We start from the raw sequence: 20112 nt of genomic DNA, 5'->3' as shown, positions 1-20112 counted from the left end.
CAGTGTAAATCAGACCTGAGCTAAAACCCCATTAATTACCTGACCTCCATAAGCCACTACTTTAACTGGAGGACCACAATGACCTTTTCAGTCCCCTGAAATCAACATCCCCTCAGAGCCAGTGCCCAGCAGTCCCCAGAATGTCTGATCATTTCCCTTTCCCCAGTGGTAAAAGACTAGAGGTCCCTTTGGGGAAGAATGGGAGAAAGATTAACAGCATAAATTGTCAGTGGTGTAGTGGAGTCCTTCCTTAAGGAGACCTGGCTTCCTCTTCATTCAAGGGTTTCTGGGTCTGTAAACTGGCTCAAGTGTGGAAATTGATTGAGGTGCCATGATTCTCTGGTTTTATAATTCACATTAGTCTTTGTCCATTTGATCTAGAAGTTTTCTGCTTATATAAATTAAGTAGGAATACAGTAGGCTTCCTATCGATTTCACTTCTAGGAACACCTTGATTAATTAACCAATGCCAGAGGTCTACACAAGTCAGACTATTCTGATTGCTGCCTTGCCTCTGCCATCCATTACAGTAGCCCACCTTGCCTTTGTTGTTTGAGTGCTGCCACTTGGCCCTTAGCAGCTCAGGATCCAATTATACCCATTGTATTTAAATATTGAAGTTGAATGACTGTGGTTTCCACTTTTAGATCTGACATACAGAGAAGAGCAATTACAGGGCTCTTCTAAGAGGCAGGTGCTGCCCTCACAAATTTGTTTCCCAAAGCGTTGGTCAAGGGTATATCTTCTGTACCCTACCAGCTGGGATGAGTGGATCTAAAGTGACTTATCTACTCCACCATCCCAATCTCCCTAAGCCTTTGGATCCCTTCATCTACATTAAACCAAGGTAGATGAGGCAATTCCAGCTCACTCAGTGTGAGCCATCTTGGAATCCGTATTTCGGCTAACCAAGCAAATAAATTATTAGAACCTTTTTCAACTCCCTGAGCTTCAACATTAAATGCAGAATCCCTACCTAGTGGGCCCAAATCAATAAATTTAGCCTGATCCAACTCTGTGTTCCTTCCACCATTATCCTACACCTTTAATATCCATTCTCATGCTTGTTCTCCAGATTTCTGCTTGTGTACATTGGAAAACTCAAGCAGTTCTTTTCAAGTGTCCCACACCTCCTCATGGGTCACACTCTGAACCTTACCTCTAGGGGCCTGCCCAGACTTTAGTCTAGTTATAGTTCTAGAAGCAAACAGGGGTTTTGGGGGTGGTTCCTGAGGAGAATCAACATTATCCTGCCTGGCAACTGGCTCAAGCAGTCCATCACTGTTGCCTCAGACAGTACAAGCTTTATCCCCTCAGACACAGGTGGAAAGGCTGATGGCAGCATGGGTTAGAGAGGGGATGTTGCCACTACTGGGGATGGGGAAGCTATTCCTTCTGGTAAAAAAGTTTCATCAGAGTTTACAAACTCAGTGTCCCCAGCTTCATCAGGGTCCTCCCACACATCCCCATTTCAAGTTGCAAGGTCTCATTCTTTTCCAGTCAATGCCCTCACTTTAACAGTAGACACCTGGTGAGGCTGTGCATGCATCTTTCATTGCATGCCAGCTCCTCGCATGATAAGAGTTTGTGTCTGTTTTTCCACAATTTCAGCTCTTTCTCTACAGCTCTTTCTCACTCAGGGCAATCTTAGTAGATTTGAAGCTAAGTATCTGCTTCTGTAGCCTGGAGTTAGAATCCTTGAGTTCATCATTTTCTTTCATCACTTTGTCCAGTGAACTTAGGAGCAGCCAACCAACTTCATTATGTTTTTTGGTTCTCTACATATGGTCAAAGGTATTATGTATAGAGTCACTAAACTCCTTGCATCTCATGAGCGGTGAATCAGGAGTGTCAAATGCATTTATCTTGCATAACTCTCTAAACAGTTCATGCCAAGAACTATCAGTTCTCTCCATACTATTAGAAGCAGAGACTTTAGCATTTTAGGCTCTAATCATATTAAGCAGACAATTCCAGAAACCCCAGAACCAATGAAAGAACTCCATCCTTAATATTCTGTTCCTCTAGAACCACTCCTGGTTCCAAAATCTGTATTAGTTAGGGTTCTCTAGAGGAACAGAACTAATAGGATATATATACAAAAAGGAGTTTATTAAGGAGTATTAACTCACACAATCACAAGGTCCCACAATAGGCCGTCTACAAGTTAGGGAGCAAGAAGAGCCAGTCAGACTCCCAAAGCTGAAGAACTTGGAGTCTGATGTTTGAGGGCAGGAAATATCCAGCACGGGAGAAAGATGTAGGCTGGGAGGTTAGGCCAGTCTAACCTTTTCATGGTTTTCTGCCTGCTTTCTATTATGGCTGTGCTTGCAGCTGATTAGATGGTTCCCACCCAGATTAAGGGTGGATCTGCCTTTCCCAGCCCACTGACTCAAACGTTAATCTCCTTTGGCAACACCCTTACAGACACACTCAGTATCAATGTTTTGCATCCTTCAGTCCAATCAAGTTGACACTCAGTATTAACCGTCACAAACATTTTAGTTGATTCCTATTTTTCACCAATGAATAGTACTCCAATAAACATTCACTGTAGCTAAACTTTCGAACCTGTATTGAAGAATCTATCTTTACTGGAATTGAAAAGTAACTATTTCTGTATATTACATTTCTATAAATATCTGAGTTCTTTCTGGACCTTACATTGCATGATTGAACTGCCTATACTTCCTACACTTGTTCCTCTCTATTTTAATTACTTTTTTCTTATTTATTTTAATATCTAGTAAGTCAAAGCACACCTTTTTTCCAAAAATCTGTTGGCCATTTTATAATTTATTTCTTACAGGTAATATTTTTAATAATTTTGACACTAATCGGACTTATAAAGTATTTATAAATTAATTTGGAGAGAGCTGACTTTTAAGTAGTGAATCTTTAAGAATTAGGGTATTCTTATTCTTAGATCATTCTCAGTTTTATTAAAAATAAGACATTTTACTTTTACCTTTGATATCAGCTTTTGAATTCTAATATATGGTGTACAATATATAAGAAGCAGGGCATGGGGGGATGACCTGGCACGGTGGTTCACACCTGTAATCTCACTTTGGGAGGCTAAGTCGGGTGGATCACTTGAGGTCAGGAGTTGGAGACCAGGCTGGCCTACATGATCTCTACTAAAAATATAAAGATTAGCCAGGTATGGTGGCATGCACCTGTAGTCCCAGTTACTTGGGAGGCTGAGGCATGAGAATCACTTGAACCCAGGAGGTGGAGGTTGTTGTGAGCTGAGATCACACCACTGGACTCTAGCCTGGGTGACAAAGCAAGACTCTGTCTCAGAAAAAAAAAAAAAAAAGATAAAATCAGGAATATAAATGAAATTTAATTAACTAAATACATTTCTGGCATTAAACTGCTCATACGATTTTCTCTCTTATATAGTAGAGGATAAATAATATTAATAGGTCCAATATAAATTGTACCTTGCATTCTTAGAGTAACCATACTTGATCATGAATGACGTATTATCATTTTAAGGTAATGATAATTGTTTTGCTAACATTTTGTTTGAAGATTTTGTTTCTAAGTTCTGAAGTGCCAATTGTCTTTGTTTTTTTAATTCTTTTTAAAGATCACGTTTCTACTGTCTTCAGGAAATGAGAAAAATGAATCTAGGAAATTTCCATCTTTAAATATACTCTGTAAGTGTGCTGTCCAATACACACATAGCTACTGAGCACTGGAATATAGCTAGTCTGAATGGAGATGTTCTGTAAGTATATCATACATACCAAATTTCAAATACTTAGTATGAAAAAAGAATTCAAATATTAAACTTTTGTATTGAATGTACATTGGAATAATATTTTTGATACATCAACTTTTATAAAATCTTATCATTACAATTAATATATCATTATAATTATTTATCTATTATTAAATCAAATTTCTTCAATTTCTATTACTTATATGGGGTATTCATTTATATTTCTATTGTATAACTTCTGTCAGTAACATTCGAAGTAGGAGATGAATGATCTAGTTCTTAGAAGTCTGAAGTGTATTCTCTGTCACAATGATTAAATGGATGTGGCACCAGGGCATGAATATACACACAAATCAACGTAACAACATAGAAAATTCAGAATTTGCCTTTTTTGGGTAATGAATCTTTAATACAAATTTTAATTTTTTGATTATTGTTTTATTGAGATTCTCTACCACATTTCCACGATTTTTTATAATGTATATTTCCTCAAACATTGCTTTTTTATTCAGATGTAAAAAGTTAATAGTATAGAGTTTTACTTTCTTTACCATTGCACTACTTCTCAACTGGAGGTGATTTTGCCTTTCCTGACATTTGTTAATGTATGGAGATATTTTCAGATTTTGCAGATGGAAGTGGGAATGTGCTACTGCCATCTAGTTGGTAGAATCCAGGGCTACTGTTACAATGCACAGGATAGCCCCTTATAACAAAGAATTATCTGGCCCCAAATGTCAGTGTTGCTAAAGTTGAGAATTTCTGATCTATGATAATATCCCATTCCCTTCATCATTTTTCAAACTTAGGTTTTACCTCTTTTTATTTTTTTTCATTTTACATTTCCTGAGGTTTGCCTATGGTCTTTTCAAAGAGCTGGTGCTTGGATTTATTTATCAGTTTTGCATTTTAATATTTTATCATTAATTTAAATGTGGTTCTTAAGCTCTATTAATTTCCCTTTCCTGCTTCTACATTTAGAAACTTAGTTCATTTTGTATTACTTTTTATACCTTCTTGAGTGATATTCTTTTGTTAAGCACAAAGTGCTCTGTATTTTCCTGTTAGTATACTTTTAAATCTGTTCCCATAGATTTTTAAAACATTTTATTGAAAGATAGTTAATATAAAAAGAGAAAAGTGTGTACACCATAGTCATAAAGCTCAATGAATTTTTACAAACTGAACACACTCATACAACCATCACCAACTGAATAAACCTGTGTAATCTGTACCTAGATCAAGAAATAGAATATACTAGCTTCCCAGAGCCCTTCTTTCTAGGTACAATCCTCCCAAAGGTAACTAATACCTTAACTTTTAATAGCATAGATTAATTTTGCCTCCTTTGTTCTTTGTATAAATGAAATCATAGTTTGTAGTCTTTGCATCTGGCTTCTTTGGCTCAGTATTATTTGTGAGCTTCCGCCATATTGTTATGTATAATTATAATGTATTCGTTCTCATAGCTATATATTATTTTATTCTGTGAATACATCACCATTTGTTCATCCATTCTACTGTTGATGGGTCATTCCTAACTACAGAGTATTATAAATATCGCTGCTATGAACTTTCTAGTAGACATCTTTTGGTGAACATATGGATGCATGTCTTGGTGGGGATATACTTGGAATATGTATTTTCAACATTAATAGATACTCTGAACAGTTTTCCAAGTTGGTTGTACTAATTTCATTTCTACTAGCAATGTATGGGATACTTGGTTACTCCATATCCTTGACAAAATTTAGTATTGATTGTTCTTTTAAATTTTAGCCATTCTGGTGGGTGGGCAATGGTCTCACACTGTGGTTTTAATTTGCATTTTTCTGATGACATGAAAAGTTAGTATTTTTTCATAGTTTATTGGCCATTTAGATACTTCTTTTGTGAAGTAACTGTTCAAGTTTCTTGTCTATTTTTCTTTTGTATTCTCCTACTGATTTTTAAGTGTTCTTTTTTCTGGATCTGAAGTCTTTGTTACACATGTACATTATGAGTATCTTCTTCTATGGTAGCTGTTTTTTCACTCTCTCAATGGTGTCCTTGATTAACATAGTTTTATAATTTAAACACTGTCCAGTGCATCATTTTTCCTTTGAAGAGGTGTGTCTTATTTCTTGTTTAAAAATTCTTGTTCTAAAGTTACAAAGATGACATCTCCCTTGTTGTATGGTAAAACTTTTATTGTATTACTATAATCACCTAGGTTTGATATGTAGACACTTAATTGGTTATATTCTAGAATCTAGAATACAATCTAGAATTATCTGGATAAGTTAAAGTACAGTTTTGATTTCTTTCGTTACCCAAAAATTTCTTAGGAGGGTGTTTTAAAATTTCTTTGTAGGATGATTTTTTGTTTACTATTATTATTAGAGTTTTAGTATACTTAGATATGTGGTCCATGTAATTTCCACATTAAATAATTTATTGTGCTTTCCTGTGGCATATTATATTACTGTTTTTTGTAAAATATCCCTAAAATATTTGGAAAGAAAGAATATTCTCTATTTGTAAAACTCAAAATTCCATATATATATATATGTACATCATTAGTTATTATTATAGCAGCTCATATTAATTATTTATTATGGGCTGGACACTAATTTTTGTACTATATGTATAGACTTATTTAATTATCATAACAATGATACCATCCATTTTATAAGGGAGGATAGAAGGAAACTGAGGTAGCAAGATGGTAAGTGTATTGTCTAAGGACTGAGCTAGTTAAGTGGGGGAAATAAGTTTGAAATTCAGGTTATACAGCTCTGCAGGCAATGTCCTTAATCACGACCCTCTTTTACATGTATCTCTATATTGTTATATTATTATTTTCATATCCATAAAATTAACATACTAAATATACAATTAGACCTCTGTATTCATGGATTTTGCAGCCTTGGAGTCAATCAACTGCAGATGAAAATTAAAAAAAAATAAAAAATAATTCATAAGAAAAGATAGCACAATAACAATTTACATAGCATTTACATTGTATTAGGTATTGTAAGTAATATAGAGATGATTTAAAGAATGTGGGAGGATATGCGTAGGTTACATACAAATACTGCACCATTTTATATAAGGAACTTGAGCATGCATGAATTTTAGTATCCAAGATGGTCCTGAAACTCATCCCATTTGGATACCAAGGGACGATTTGTAATAGTCAATTATTTTATATACTGAACTTTTGTCTTGATTGGCCAAAGACTGAGAAAACATTAAATGCTTTTTGCCACAACTACAATGTAATTTTTATTGTTTCATTGGATTTTGCTGTTTTTTTGAAGTGCCATGGTACATAGCACATACAAAGTTTTTATCTTTTACAAATTCATTCTGGATTTTCCTTTTTATGAACAGAAAATAGTTCTCTCTGTCCTGTTTATGTTCAATTTGAATTTTACCTTTTCTGAGATTGACACATGCATTTTTAAATTTGCATTTCCCTGGCGTATATTTACTTGTCTCTTTATTTCTAACCTTTCTGTGATTTAAGTTCTTTACACTTCTGAAGAGTCATATATTTCTTTTTTTTTAAGAATTTTTTCCAGCTTTATTGAGGTACGATTTACAAATAAAAATTGCATATACTTAAACTGTATAATGTGATGATTTGATATACATATGCATTGTGAAATGATTCTCAAAATTAAGTTAATTAACATATCAGCTCACATAGTTACCTTTCTTGGGGGTGGGAACACTTAAAATCTACTCTCTGGGAAAATTTCAAGCTAATAATACATTATTATGAACCATAGTCACCATAATCTACATTAGATTTTCAAAAGTTATTAATGTTATAATTGAAAGATTATACTCTTTAACAAACATCTTTCCTTTCTCCCCATCTCCCAGGCCCTGGTAACCACCCTTCCACTCTCTGTTTCTCTAGGTTTGACATTTTTGGACTCCACATGTGTGAGATCATGCAATATTTGTCTTTCTGTGCCTGGCTTATTTCACTTAGCGTAATGTCCTCCAGGCTCATCCAGGTTGTTGCAAAAGCAGGATTTTCTTCTTTTTTAAGGCTTGGAGAGTCATTTGTTTTCACAAGAGGTATGTATTTCAATACGTTTGTTATTGATTCATTTTTAATAATTATTTTGGAGCTTCCTCCTTCACATTTTCTATTTTTGCTCTCCTTTCATTTTCCTTTCGAGGAGCTGGGTAGCCTAGTGGTTAAGCACTCAGATGTGGTACTCAGACTCTCTGGGCTTAACTCCTGGCTGCACCATTTTGCTAGCCCTATAACTGTGAACAAGTTCCTTGATTTCTCTAAAACTGTATTGTCCTCTGCACTGGGTATAGCAACAGAGTCTATTTCATAGGGTTATTGTGAGGTTTGAGTGGGTTACTGAAGTATTTGGAACAGTGCTTTGCCCATAGTAACCAATGGGTAAACACTACCTGTTATTATACTACTGTCTTTCCCCTTCTTAGATTTTCGATACTGCTTTTGTCTCTTTCAGCTGTTCCCTTCTTTTTGTAATGTTTTGGAAGGGGACATAGTTATTATGTTTTGTCTTTTCTTTTCTTTTTTTTTTTTTTTGAGATGGAATTTCACTCTTGTTGCCCAGGCTGGAGTGCAATGGCACGATCTCGGCTCACTGCAACCTCTGCCTCCCAGGTTCTAGCGATTCTCCTGCCTCAGCCTCCAGAGTAGCTGGGATTGCAGGCATGCGCCACCACGCCCAGCTAATTTTTGTATTTTTAGTAGAGATGGGGTTTCACCATGTTGGTCAGGCTGGTCTCGAACTCCCGACCTTAGATGATCCGCCCGCCTCAGCCTCCCAAAGTGCTGGGATTACAGGCGTGTGTCTTTTCTTGTCTTTTGTATGTATGTCAGCTCAATTAGGTATGGAATTCCTGGTTCTTAAATCGATTTTCTTAGACTCTGAAGGCAACTCTCCATGATCCTTTGGCATTTAGTATTGTGAAAAACTTGATGCCAATTTGAGGATTTCTTTTGTAAGTCACTTGTCCTCGCCCTTCCCTGCTGGCACCCCTGTGTTGATGCTTGTAGGGTTCTGTTTTTAGTGCTGAAATGAAATATTTCATCAAAATATATCAGGCTTAACTCTGCTTTAATTAATTTTACCTGACATTAAACATGTCCTCTACACTTCTAGTCAAATGACTTTCTTCAGCTCTGCTAAGTTTTCTATTGCTTCTTCCTTTTTTTTTTTTTTTTAATTTTTGCTGCTCTATCTGCCAAGTTCTTTCTTTCTAGACATCTATCTTTTTCAACTTTTATTTTAAGTCCAGGGGTACATGTGCAGGATGTGCAGGTTTGTTACATAGGTAAATGTGTGCCATGGTGGTTTACTGCACAGATCATCCCATCACCTAGAAATTAAGCCCAGCATCCATTAGCTATTCTTCCTGATGCTCTCTGCCCCACACCCCCAGTAGGTACCCAGTGTGTGTTGTTCCCTCTCATGTGCCCATGTGTTCCCCTCAGTCAGCTTCCACTTACACATGAAAGCATGTGGTATTCGGTTTTCTGTTCCTGTGTCCTTCTAGACTTCTTATAAAACTTATTTTAGATCTCCTGGATATTTCCTCTAAATTTTTACTTCTTTGGCAGCATTTTTTTACATTTTTAGAAGTTCTGGAAGAAGTTATTTAGCTTATTTTTCTAATCCATTGATTCCAATTCTACAGAATCTCCTCTTGTATTCACAAATTCCATTACATTAGAAATTTCATGGTCATATTTTTCATCTCAAAGCAACTTTTTCTGCTCTCAGGTCCTACCTTTTTAATGACTTCTTGCTTTTACTTCATACACAAATTGTTCTCTTGAATCTTCTTGAAAGTACACATTGGATATTTTCTATAGTTTTTCCTAGCTTTTATTAATAAAACCATTCTTATGAAATATTTTGTCTGCCTTCTCAGATTGACTGCCTTCTGACTATTGACTCTCTTTAGAATTTTCTCTTTGCTTCTTGCAAATAACACATGGATGGGATAGGGAATGAAGGAGTGGCTAGGTAAATAGAATGTTGGAGGACATTCTAGGTTTGTCCATATTTGGAGATTTATGTGACTTCTTTTAAATAGATACAGTTTGGGACAAAATAAAAAATAAAGCAGGAATAAAGAGGAGGGAAGAGAAGGAATAAAGAAACAGCGGAAGAAAGAAAGTAAAAAAGGAAGGAAGGAAGAAAAAAATGAAGGAAATTAAAAAGGAAAAGGAAGGAAGAGTTAACGCTATTGTAGTTTTACATTGAAAAATTATAAGGTGATGACCTCTGAAGAATAGGATATAAATTAAGGCTGGGTGGGGGTGTGGACAGCAACATCAAGAAGTCTTATTCTTAAGCCAAAGAGATTAAATTCACTCTTTTATTGCTGGAGTAATGTGCCTGTTCTCTGACTGTCATAGCTTTTCTCTTTTGAGACTAGTTGTAGCATTGCCCCTATTCTACTTGGCTTGCTGTATGATTCAATAGTAAACTGGGGAAAAATTATGCAGAGTAATCCCATCCTTGTCAGCTCCAGATTTGTAACTTCCCTCCAGTACCTCCTACTTTGTCCTAATGCCCTGCTGCTATCAACTTGGAGTCAGTGTGGGAATTGTGACTTGGTCAGCAGTTCTCTCAATTTTCTTGCTTACAATATATTCTGCAGGAATTGCTTTACTTTTTCATAATAGTTTGGTCTCCTTCTATGATTTTCAGAGCTGATACAATTTTCCCACAATTTTTGAATTCCTTTGGTCATTCCATTGGGGATTTTGGGGAGTCAGAAGTTATATGCAAGTATTCAGACCAAAGTCTGTGTTTTAAATGTTTGAGTAGATTATTATCAGGTATTACATGATAATTAACACTTTAACAAACCATTGGGAATATTTAAACGCCCCTCAATTTTGTGGTTTCCAAACTCTGGTGACAGATGAGCTGCATCTGAAATACGTGGAAACTGCTTTATGAATGGTGACTCTCAAGAGTTCCAATTTAGAAGGCATGTTAAGGGTCCTTAAAATATGAGTTTTAAACCTGTTTCCAAGCAATTTTTATGATCAGCTAGGTTTGAGAGTGCTATGATGTAAATGTGTCCCCAAGAAGTTCATGTGTTAAAAAGTTAACTGTCATCGTAACAGTATTAAGAGGTGGGGTCTTTAAGAGGTGATTAGGTCAGTGAGTACTCTGCCGTCATGAATAGATTAATGTTGTTGCCTCGGGAGTGAGCTCCTGATAATAGAATCAATTTTGCTCTGTTTGTCTCTGTCTTGCAGTTTCACACCCTATGTGATGCCTTCTGCCATGGGATGTCCCTCACCAGATTCTAGTGCCATGCTCTTGGACTTCCTAGCCTCCAGAACCATAAGCCAAATAAACTTAAGTTCTTTGTAAATTACCCAATCTGTGGTATTCTGTTATAGCAGCAGAAAATGAAGTAGAACATTGAGTCACTTCCCTAATCTAGACTGGCCAACTCTTTGCAATTATGATCTTATTATTCAATTTTTGATTTCAGGAACTCTTTCTCCTTTCTACTCCTAAGGATAATAGAATACATTTTAGTCTTTTGTTTATGAGAGCAAGTATACATTAATTTTTTTTTCTTTTAGAGTTTTATGACAGTTGGTAACATAACTGGAGACCCCCTGAAGTGTGACAAGAAAAAAATTATTGCTCTAACTGTAGGGTGGTTGTAGCTACATCTGAATAAGACACTTTTGGAAAATGAGATAGTAATCCCCTACAAATTCTTTGCTGGAGTTCTTAGATCTGGAGAAGTAATTTCATCATGCATTGTGATTATTTGGGAAAGTCCTATTGTGCCTTTTTAAGATGATAGTGTGGAGCTGATGGGGGAAAATAATCAGGAACAGCTGGAGGCTTTGCAAGTGTTTTCATGAGCAGGATGTTCCATGCCAGGAGGGAATGCATTTTACTGGAATTTTTAAATAAAAGTGTTCTCCTTCTTGAATATGTTTTTTATTAGTATTATTTAGAAATTTCAGTACTGGCTTTATTTTCTGTAATAACAAGGACAGATATACTTATTGCTAAAGATGTAGTTAACACAGTTTGGTTTTATTTGGGGAGTGGTTGGCTATTTAATCCATAATTCAAATCCACTAATATCAGTGAGAAATGTTCATACTTAGAATGACATATGAAAATACATAAAAATAAAAGGCATTTTTAAACTTTGTTTTTAACCTAGGAACTCTGCCTCTGGTATCTAAACATCTGGTTTCCATTCTCTTCGTCAAAGCTAACAGCCAGAGCCCTTAAGAAGAGAGATTAGATACAAAATCCTGATAAATCCCATTCAGTTTGAGTTCTGTACCAATAACAGAACACCATTTGTTGTCCATTTGTCTTTGGGTAAAATGGGGGAGCTTTGGGGCTAACACCACAATGAAAAAAATGATTGGAGTTTATCTTGCATTGTATTTTATTCTGACTGCAATCTGATGACACAGATATATACCACACTGTACTCTGAAATCACCAGAATAAAATTGTTTTAGGCCCTTACATAATACTGTGCTAACTAAACAATAACACCCACATTTAAATAGTCTGTGGGTTACACAGACAAACTGCAGGTTTTCTTTTAGGTTTACCACTCCCCTAGGAACTTTAAATCTGTTTGTATCTAATCTCTGATTTCTTCTACCTCTCATTCTGTTTATAAGTGCAACTTGGGACTCAAAACAGAAAAGCATTTGCAAGGTTTAAGGGTTTAGAACTCTACCTCTCAGGACAAAACAAATCAACAAGCAAATCTCTTGTGCAGGTTACTGCATTATCATCAAGATGAGAATCTTAACAATTTATTTAATTATAGAAGATGTGTATGAAAGATGTGTAGTAAAAGAGCGATTTAGATATAAAACATAAGTCAATGATAGGTATACAAAAGGCATATAGAACAACAGCAAGAATATGTGTTAGGTCCTGCCCGTGTTTCAAAGCCACTAAATTCTCTTAGTGCACAAATTATGCATGCACACAAAGCTACGCATGCACACATGCACACACACACACGCACATACGCGCACACACACACACACACACAATGACATTTGCCACTGTATTAGTTGTATTAGTTTTCTTTGCTGGATAGAAAATAACCACTAATATAGTGGCTTGCAATAATATTAATTTATTATCAGAAATCTGGCATGCTTTAGTTGGGTTCTCTGCTCAGTGTCTCATGGATGCAATCAAGGTGTCCGCTGGCTGCATTTTCATCTGGAGGCTCAGCTAGGGAAATCTGTTTCCCGGCTCTCTCGGGTTATTGGCAGAAATCATTTTCTTGAACTTGTATGACTGAGATCCTCATTTTCTTACTAGTTGTTGGCTGAAGATAAACAAAATGTGATATATCCATATAATGGAATATTATTTGACCATAGAAGGGAATGAAATTCTGATACATACTACAACAAAGAAGAGCCTTGAAGACCTTATGCTTTTCATATTTTCATAAGTGAAAGAAGCCAGACACAAAAGACCACATATTATGATTCCATTTATAAAAAATATCCAGAATAGGCAAATCTATAGGCACAGAAAGTGGATCTGTGGTTACTTTGGATTGGGGGGATAAAGAGGTAGGAAAATGATGGCTAAACAGGTTTTCTTTTACGGTGATGAAAATGTTCTAAAATTAGCTACAGTAACGGTGTACACAATTGTGAATATACCATGAATCCTTGCATTGCACACTTTAAATGATTGAATTGTATTGTGTAAGAACTATATCTCAGTAAAGCTCTTAATAAGGGAGTTATAACTGCTGAAAGGAAATCATGTTGGGTAAACAGAGGTAAAGCACAAACTTCAGGCCCCTTTCTCAAAACCTAAGTAAGAAAGGGAACCTCTTTCACAGCAGAGCAACTTTCTCCTGGCAACATCTTTTCAATTCACTGAGAATATACATTTTTGTCTACTTTTTCATCCAAGGAGTTCCAGTGAGGACGTGTTTCTTAATCATATTGAGAAAGCTCTCGGGAAGGTGTAAGAGTGGGCTCTGATACTGAATTCCAGGAAGAACAACATCTTGTCTTTACTTTTGAGATTGCTTGCTAGTTTACTTATGCAAAGTACCTTCCTGTGGAGGGTTAGGAAGTGGGTGAAACTTGGGAATCCTTAAGCAGCTTCACAGAAGCAGGATTGCTTCCGCATTGTAGCTACAAAGTCAAAGATCCAGGTTTCCTAAGAGAGCGATAAGAGGATAAATGTTGTTCTGGAGTTTGGTGGAGCTAAACTGGACTAACAGCTTTAAGGGAGAAGGGAAGAGATAAGAGGCCCACAGTAATGGACACTTACAAAGGCAGGCACTTTGAATATGCTCTCACTTTAAGAAGTGTTTTTAATATTAAATAATTGCCACACCTATTTTGTGAATTAGATTATATCATGTCCATTTTGTAGATGAGAATACTGGGGTCTGGAAAGATGGTCACAGTTAGTCATGGAATTGTAAGTGAATGATGGAGTTGTATGATTCCTTGAGGCTTCATTCTCTGCCCTCTTCTCTTTTTACTCCATACCACTGGTTCTCAACTGGGGTCACTTTTGCCCCCACTATCCCCCAGGGGACATTGGGTACTATCTGTAGACATTTTTGGTTGTGACAACTGCATGTGGGAATGCTACTGGCATCTAGTTGGGTGGAGGCTATAGATATACCTAAACATTTTATAACACACAACGCAGAATTGGCTGGCCCCAAACCTCAGTAGTGCAGAAGTTGATAACCCCAGCTTCAAACACAGCTTTGTAGCTCATCAGCTCGTGTGTGTTCAGCAAGAATTCATAGTTGATTCTGACTTCTACATATATTTCCCCAGTTCAGATGTCTGTCAAGAGCTTTGGATTTATGTATGCAACTGCCTCGTCTCCTCATTTAGTCCAAACTCAAACTATTCAGTCATCATATATTGAGTCAGTATTTAGGTGTGCAACTGTGACATAAATATCGCAATTTTGGTGTACAGTTGATTTTTTTAAATCAAGGTATAAATAAGGTCCACACATTGTGATTGATAGGCATGTCTCTGATTACTCTTCTAATCTGTAGTCTTTCTCCATTTCTTTTTTATTTTTGTAGTTTGTTTGTTAAGAAAAATAGGTCATTTGTCTTGTTGATTTTCTGACTGTAACCTGTATCATTCTAAATTTCCTGCACATTAGTAATTGGTCTGAAGGTTTGATTAGATGTTTAATTAGATTCAGGTTTAACTTTTTCTTTTAGCAAAATTAATTCGTAGGTAATATTATGTTCTCCTATTCAGAGGCACATAATGTCCATTGGGTTTTCTTTCATGGTTTTAGCAGCTATTGCTTATCAATACCTACTCCATTACCTCATTTATAGTTGCAAAATGGTTATGTACTAATTAAATTATTCCTTCCTCATTTATTAGCTGAAGTATTTCTATAAAGAGAAACATCCCATCTAGTATTGTTTACCTTTTGGTACAGTTCATATAGAAAAAGCAAGATAAATGCTTGAATCTTTCCCTTTATTTAACAGTTTTAAAACAATTTATTGGTATCCTTTGGTGGCAGCTAATTTGTGTTATCAAAGTATCATTATAGATGGAAGCTTATGTGATGCACTTCAATTTATTGTAGTTATCATTATTGACACTCAAATTGCCCATCTTTAATGAGAGCCCTTGGAAGCTGACTCTTTAGTCCCCTTAGATCTGGGAGTGAGGAGGTTAGGAGTAGAGGCCGACCTGCTCAGCTGCTCTGAATAGAGTTCCTCAGTGTTCTGCACTGATGTTTGCCCTGTATCTCTTCCGCATAAGGTTGGGACACCCTTATGAAAAGAGGTAAAAAGTTCTCTCCTACCTCTTTTTCTCTCTTGTTCATACATTGGCCTGTGGCTTCTTTGTCTATCTGATACTGTTTAATTTCTGTTTTTATGCAAATCTTCCATTTCTGAATTCCTTATTGTTTCCCATGGCTGTTATTTATTTGGCCTTTTGGATGATGCTCTTTGTCCCTGGGGGAAAAGAGGTATTTGGTAAGAGTCAGGAATTGACGGAGTCTGCTGTCTTGATCGAATCTGAGAGATCTTTAAAAAATGTGAATTAAACAATGCTGCTTCCATGACTGAAACTCTAATGGCCCACACCTGCTACAGACCAAGTCCAAACTCTTTAAGGAATTCTGTTATCCTCTAAATCCTGCTTAGCCTTGCTTCTTGCCTGACACCTTCTGCCCCCATAATTTCAGCCATGTGAAATCTCTTGCAGTTTTCCAAACATGGCACACTGTTTCTCCAGCTTATTGTTTCCTGCTGACTATGTTCTTTCTGCCTGGTCACCTGGAGTACACTCCCTTCTTTCTCACCTTTGTCTCAACTTCCCTTCCTCCTTTAGGTCTCAGTTTAGATGGCATTTCTTCCATTAGGTCTTCTTTGAACAGGGTGCATATGTCTCCTACTTTTCCTGGGAAAGTTCTAGATTATGCCTGCTTAAAAATAATTAGTGCCTTTAAATTCTTTTTAATACACCTTTTCACTCTTACAAGTGTCCCTATTTGAATAATACATTATATAATCACTCTATCTCTGAATTTACATTTCCAGAACTGTGTTATATTTCTTTTGTATGGATTTCCATGACATTTTATAATTGCATCTAGCATATTTCAGGTGCAATTATACTTTCCTATTTACTTGCCTTTGTCATGGAAAGAATTGTGTCTGGCTCAAACTCATATGTTGAAGCCCTAACCCTCAGATGTGACTATATTGGAAATAGGTTCCTTAAAGAGGTAATAAAGATTAAATGAGGTCATAAAGGTGTCATCCTGAACCCCTATTTAATCCAATAGGGATGGCACTGTGTCTGAGAGGCTGAAGAAGAGACCTGGAGACAATGAATAAGACACAGGGTTCTTTGGGGGAACTTGCTTTCAGGGACAGTCCAGTGGCAGCGAGCTGAACAGGAGAAGTGCCACCATTTGTAAAAAGCATGAAGTTTATACAGTATTTTCACACAGTACCATCCATCTAGCAATCACTATTTAACCCAAAACAAAGGGCCTCAATCCGCTGGACAGCCTGTGTTCTAAGGGAAAGGCCAGGGATTCAGAACTCTGAACACACATTCTTCTTAGACTACAGGGTCATTCTCAGCGTATGCTTAAGTTATTGCCGACACGTGTATCTGCTGTAGAAAACGTGAGTCCCTAATCCAATAGGACTAGTGTCCTTATAAAAAGAGGAAAAGACACCAGGAACGCACACAGAGAAAAAGCTGTGTGAGGGCACGGAAAGAATACAAGCATCTGCAAGCCAAGGAAAGAGGCCTCAGGAGAAGCTAAACATGTTGATACCTCGAGCTTGGACTTCCAGCCTCCAGAGCAGTGAGAAAATAAATTTCTGTTGTTTAAGCCACCCAGTTTGTGGTATTTTATTATGGCAGCCCTAACAAACTAACACAGACTTCTTCACTAGATTGGCTTAATTTTTATATCTGTATGATCAGAATACAAAATTAATTTTTATTTTATATCCATACGATCAGTGCTAGGTACATGGTGGGCATTGTATGAGTCAAGGTTCAGTCTGACAAAACAGAGCCTTTAAGAATGAAATACATTTGACGTGTGTACCCAGTTACTGTCACCTAGTTCCTAAAACCATTGGAATTTCCTGGGTAATTAGAGTGTCTTTTGTTATTCATGGACCCCCTTTGATCACACCTGTATTTATCCTAATATCTCAATTTAGGACAGAGCCCCTGGATAGCCTCAAGATGCTGCCAGTTATCAGAAAGACCAAGGGATTAAAGAATTAAAGGGTTGGAACTTTCAACCCCACCCATTGACCTGATGGAAGGTGCTGGAGATTATAGCCTATAAAAACCCTTGAACGACGAGATTTAATGAGCTTCCTGGTTATTGAACATGTGGAGGTGCTGAGAGGGTGGCAAACCCAGAGAAAGATGAAAACTGTGACATCCCCTACCCCAGACTTGTAGCCATCTCTTAAATCTAGCTGTTCATCCATATCCTGTATATCCTTTAAAACAAACCAGTAAATGTAAGTAAAGTCTTTCACTCAGTTCTGTGAGCTGTCTTAGCAAATTAGGGAACACAAGGAGGCAGACTGTGGGAATCCCAGTTGCTATAGCCATTGATCAGGATTACAGGTCACAACCTGGGGCTTGCAATTGGCATCTTAAGGTAGGGCGGCAGTTTTGTGGGATTGAGCTCTTAACCTGTGGGATCTGACGCTTAATCTGTGGGATCACATAGTGTCAGAATTGATTTGAGTTATAGGACACCCAACTGGTGTCTGCTAAAGAATTGCTTGATGTGTTGAGGGGAAAAAAACCCACGCGTTTGGTCACAGAGGCATTCTGTGTTAAGAGTGAGAGTAGAGAGAAAAATGTGGTTTCGGTTTTGGTTTGCCTTTTATAAGAAAAAATTCCAACTGGACTTATGTAATTTTGGAAGTTGCTTAAATGGTCTAACAGAGTCTATTGTCTTTGTGCCTGATTCTGAAGTCTGAATCAGGAAGGCAGCCACCTGTGAAGAAAAGACGAAGGCAAAGTGGTGAAGAGCAAGGAGAAATTGGAACCCACGAGAATGAGCTGGAACTCCAATGGATGAGTTAGAACTCTGTCAGTCTTTCCAAACCTCCAGTTTCAATGCTGAAGGGGTGACCTTCAATCAAAGTTTGAGCCCTTTGTCGTGGAACTAAATATTCACCTGAACAGGGAGTTGAAGAAGCTTGTCAGAGAGTTGACGGGGTGTCTGATAGGAGCAGAAAAACTAGGAGTGGGATCTGCCCTATGCTATTATTGGGGCTTGGAAAATAAAACTGCAAAGACTGGCACTTTGACATGCTGACAGGCCTTAGAAGCTGCCTCAGAATCCAGGTCCCTCTAATATTGTCTTCTTCCCCCAACCCCGCTTCGTGCCCAAGCACAAGAAGGGATTCTCTGGGATTTTCTTATTTCACCATGAAATCTTATTTCCAAAATGAACAAGATTGCCTTCTTCCTCTCCCTGAAGTCCCCCTGTCTCTTTCAGAAAAGAAGACTGAGGAATGCAACTAGAATGGATTTTTCGCAAGAGAATGCCTGCTTTTCTGGCTCATTCGAATTCCAAAGAGAATCATTTACAAGTTAATTTCTGTCCATTTCTTCTCCTTAAGAATCATTTGCTGCCTCTGAGAAGCATTGTCCACATTCCCCATTCTCCCCTCTCCCCTGTGAAAAAGGATATAAGCTTCTGTACCTCATTGGGTTATTGGGTAATCATTCTCCTGAGAATCACCTGTGCTATGCATGTTAAAATTGTGCAAGCCTTCTCTGCTATTGATTTGCCTTTGTCAGTTGATTTTCAGTGAAACTTCAAAGTGCAAATAGGTCATTTCCCTTTGGCTCCTACATCTTCAAGGCAAGCCAGCAGATGGGCGCAACGTACATGAGTTGCAGTGGTGCCTAGTGGACCTGCGCAGATCTTCCAACTATTAGTTTTATTTTTTAAGGCTGCTGTTTCACTTCTACTTCTCAGTTTTTGCAAATGTCATTTGTGGCCCATACTAACTTGGAATTATGCAGTGAAGGGAAGTCTGAAAACTGTGGTTACACCTTAGCTAAGTTGACATGATATAAATCCACCACAGGTACTCAATATTATTTGTTAAATAAATAAATGATGCTGATATTAGTGACCTTATCATAGTATCATGATCCTTCTCCTAGAATGGAAAGAGCCCTTCGGACCCATTTAACCTCTAGTAACTTCTCAAGGAGCTTTATGTGTGAGTTTTGTCCTGCAGATTTTGAGGGTATTAAAATTTTACTGTGAGTGTGAAAGGAAAATACGGGACCCCCAAATCACTAAGCCAAACAGAAAAGTCAAGCTGGGAACCGCATCAGGCAAACCTACCTCCCATTTTATTCCTAAATAAGATAGCTACAAAAATACAAAGTATATACCTCCCTCACAATTTGCCCACTAGGAAATTCCTTGTGGACTTCAAGATCTTCACCCTACGACAGTTCTGTTGAATTTTACTCTGACAGTGAAATAGACAGCTTATCTTTACAGGTGCAGGACAAAGGACAGAACTCTAAGTCATCCCTCTGATCACTTGAGACAAACACATATCTGATTGTTTCCTCTGATGTAAAAATGCTGATTCAGTGAACCAGATGACAGCATAAGTGTCTATTCCTCCACACCACCGACATGTAAATTGTGTATTCAGTGAAAGGCTGATCAAAGATTCAAAAGAATGCAACCATTTGTCTACCCACACCTTTTGAAAATTTCTTTCTCTTTCCCAAATACCCACTCTTTCACCTTTAAACATTGAAGCCCTCAAAACCATCTTTGGAGAAAGGCACAGAC

The 20112-nt window shown here is 37.2% G+C and overlaps 1 long non-coding RNA gene across 2 annotated transcripts in view; it reads left to right on the top strand.

Annotated features, from left to right (window-relative positions):
* LOC107970209 (uncharacterized) overlaps window positions 1–11695 on the top strand; it is a 60097-nt gene extending 48402 nt beyond the window's left edge. For both annotated transcript variants that reach the window (XR_001712596.3, XR_008541467.1), the window contains 3 exons: window positions 3599–3739; window positions 7644–7807; window positions 10998–11695. This is a non-coding gene — a long non-coding RNA (uncharacterized LOC107970209). The remainder of the gene's footprint in view (window positions 1–3598; window positions 3740–7643; window positions 7808–10997) is intronic.
* The last annotated feature ends 8417 nt before the right edge of the window (window positions 11696–20112 follow it).

Source organism: Pan troglodytes, chromosome 22 (genome assembly GCF_028858775.2).
Source record: "Pan troglodytes isolate AG18354 chromosome 22, NHGRI_mPanTro3-v2.0_pri, whole genome shotgun sequence".
Classification (NCBI taxonomy): domain Eukaryota; kingdom Metazoa; phylum Chordata; class Mammalia; order Primates; family Hominidae; genus Pan; species Pan troglodytes.
Note: the sequence above shows the minus strand (reverse complement) of the source record. Positions and strands in the feature narration are given on the sequence as shown.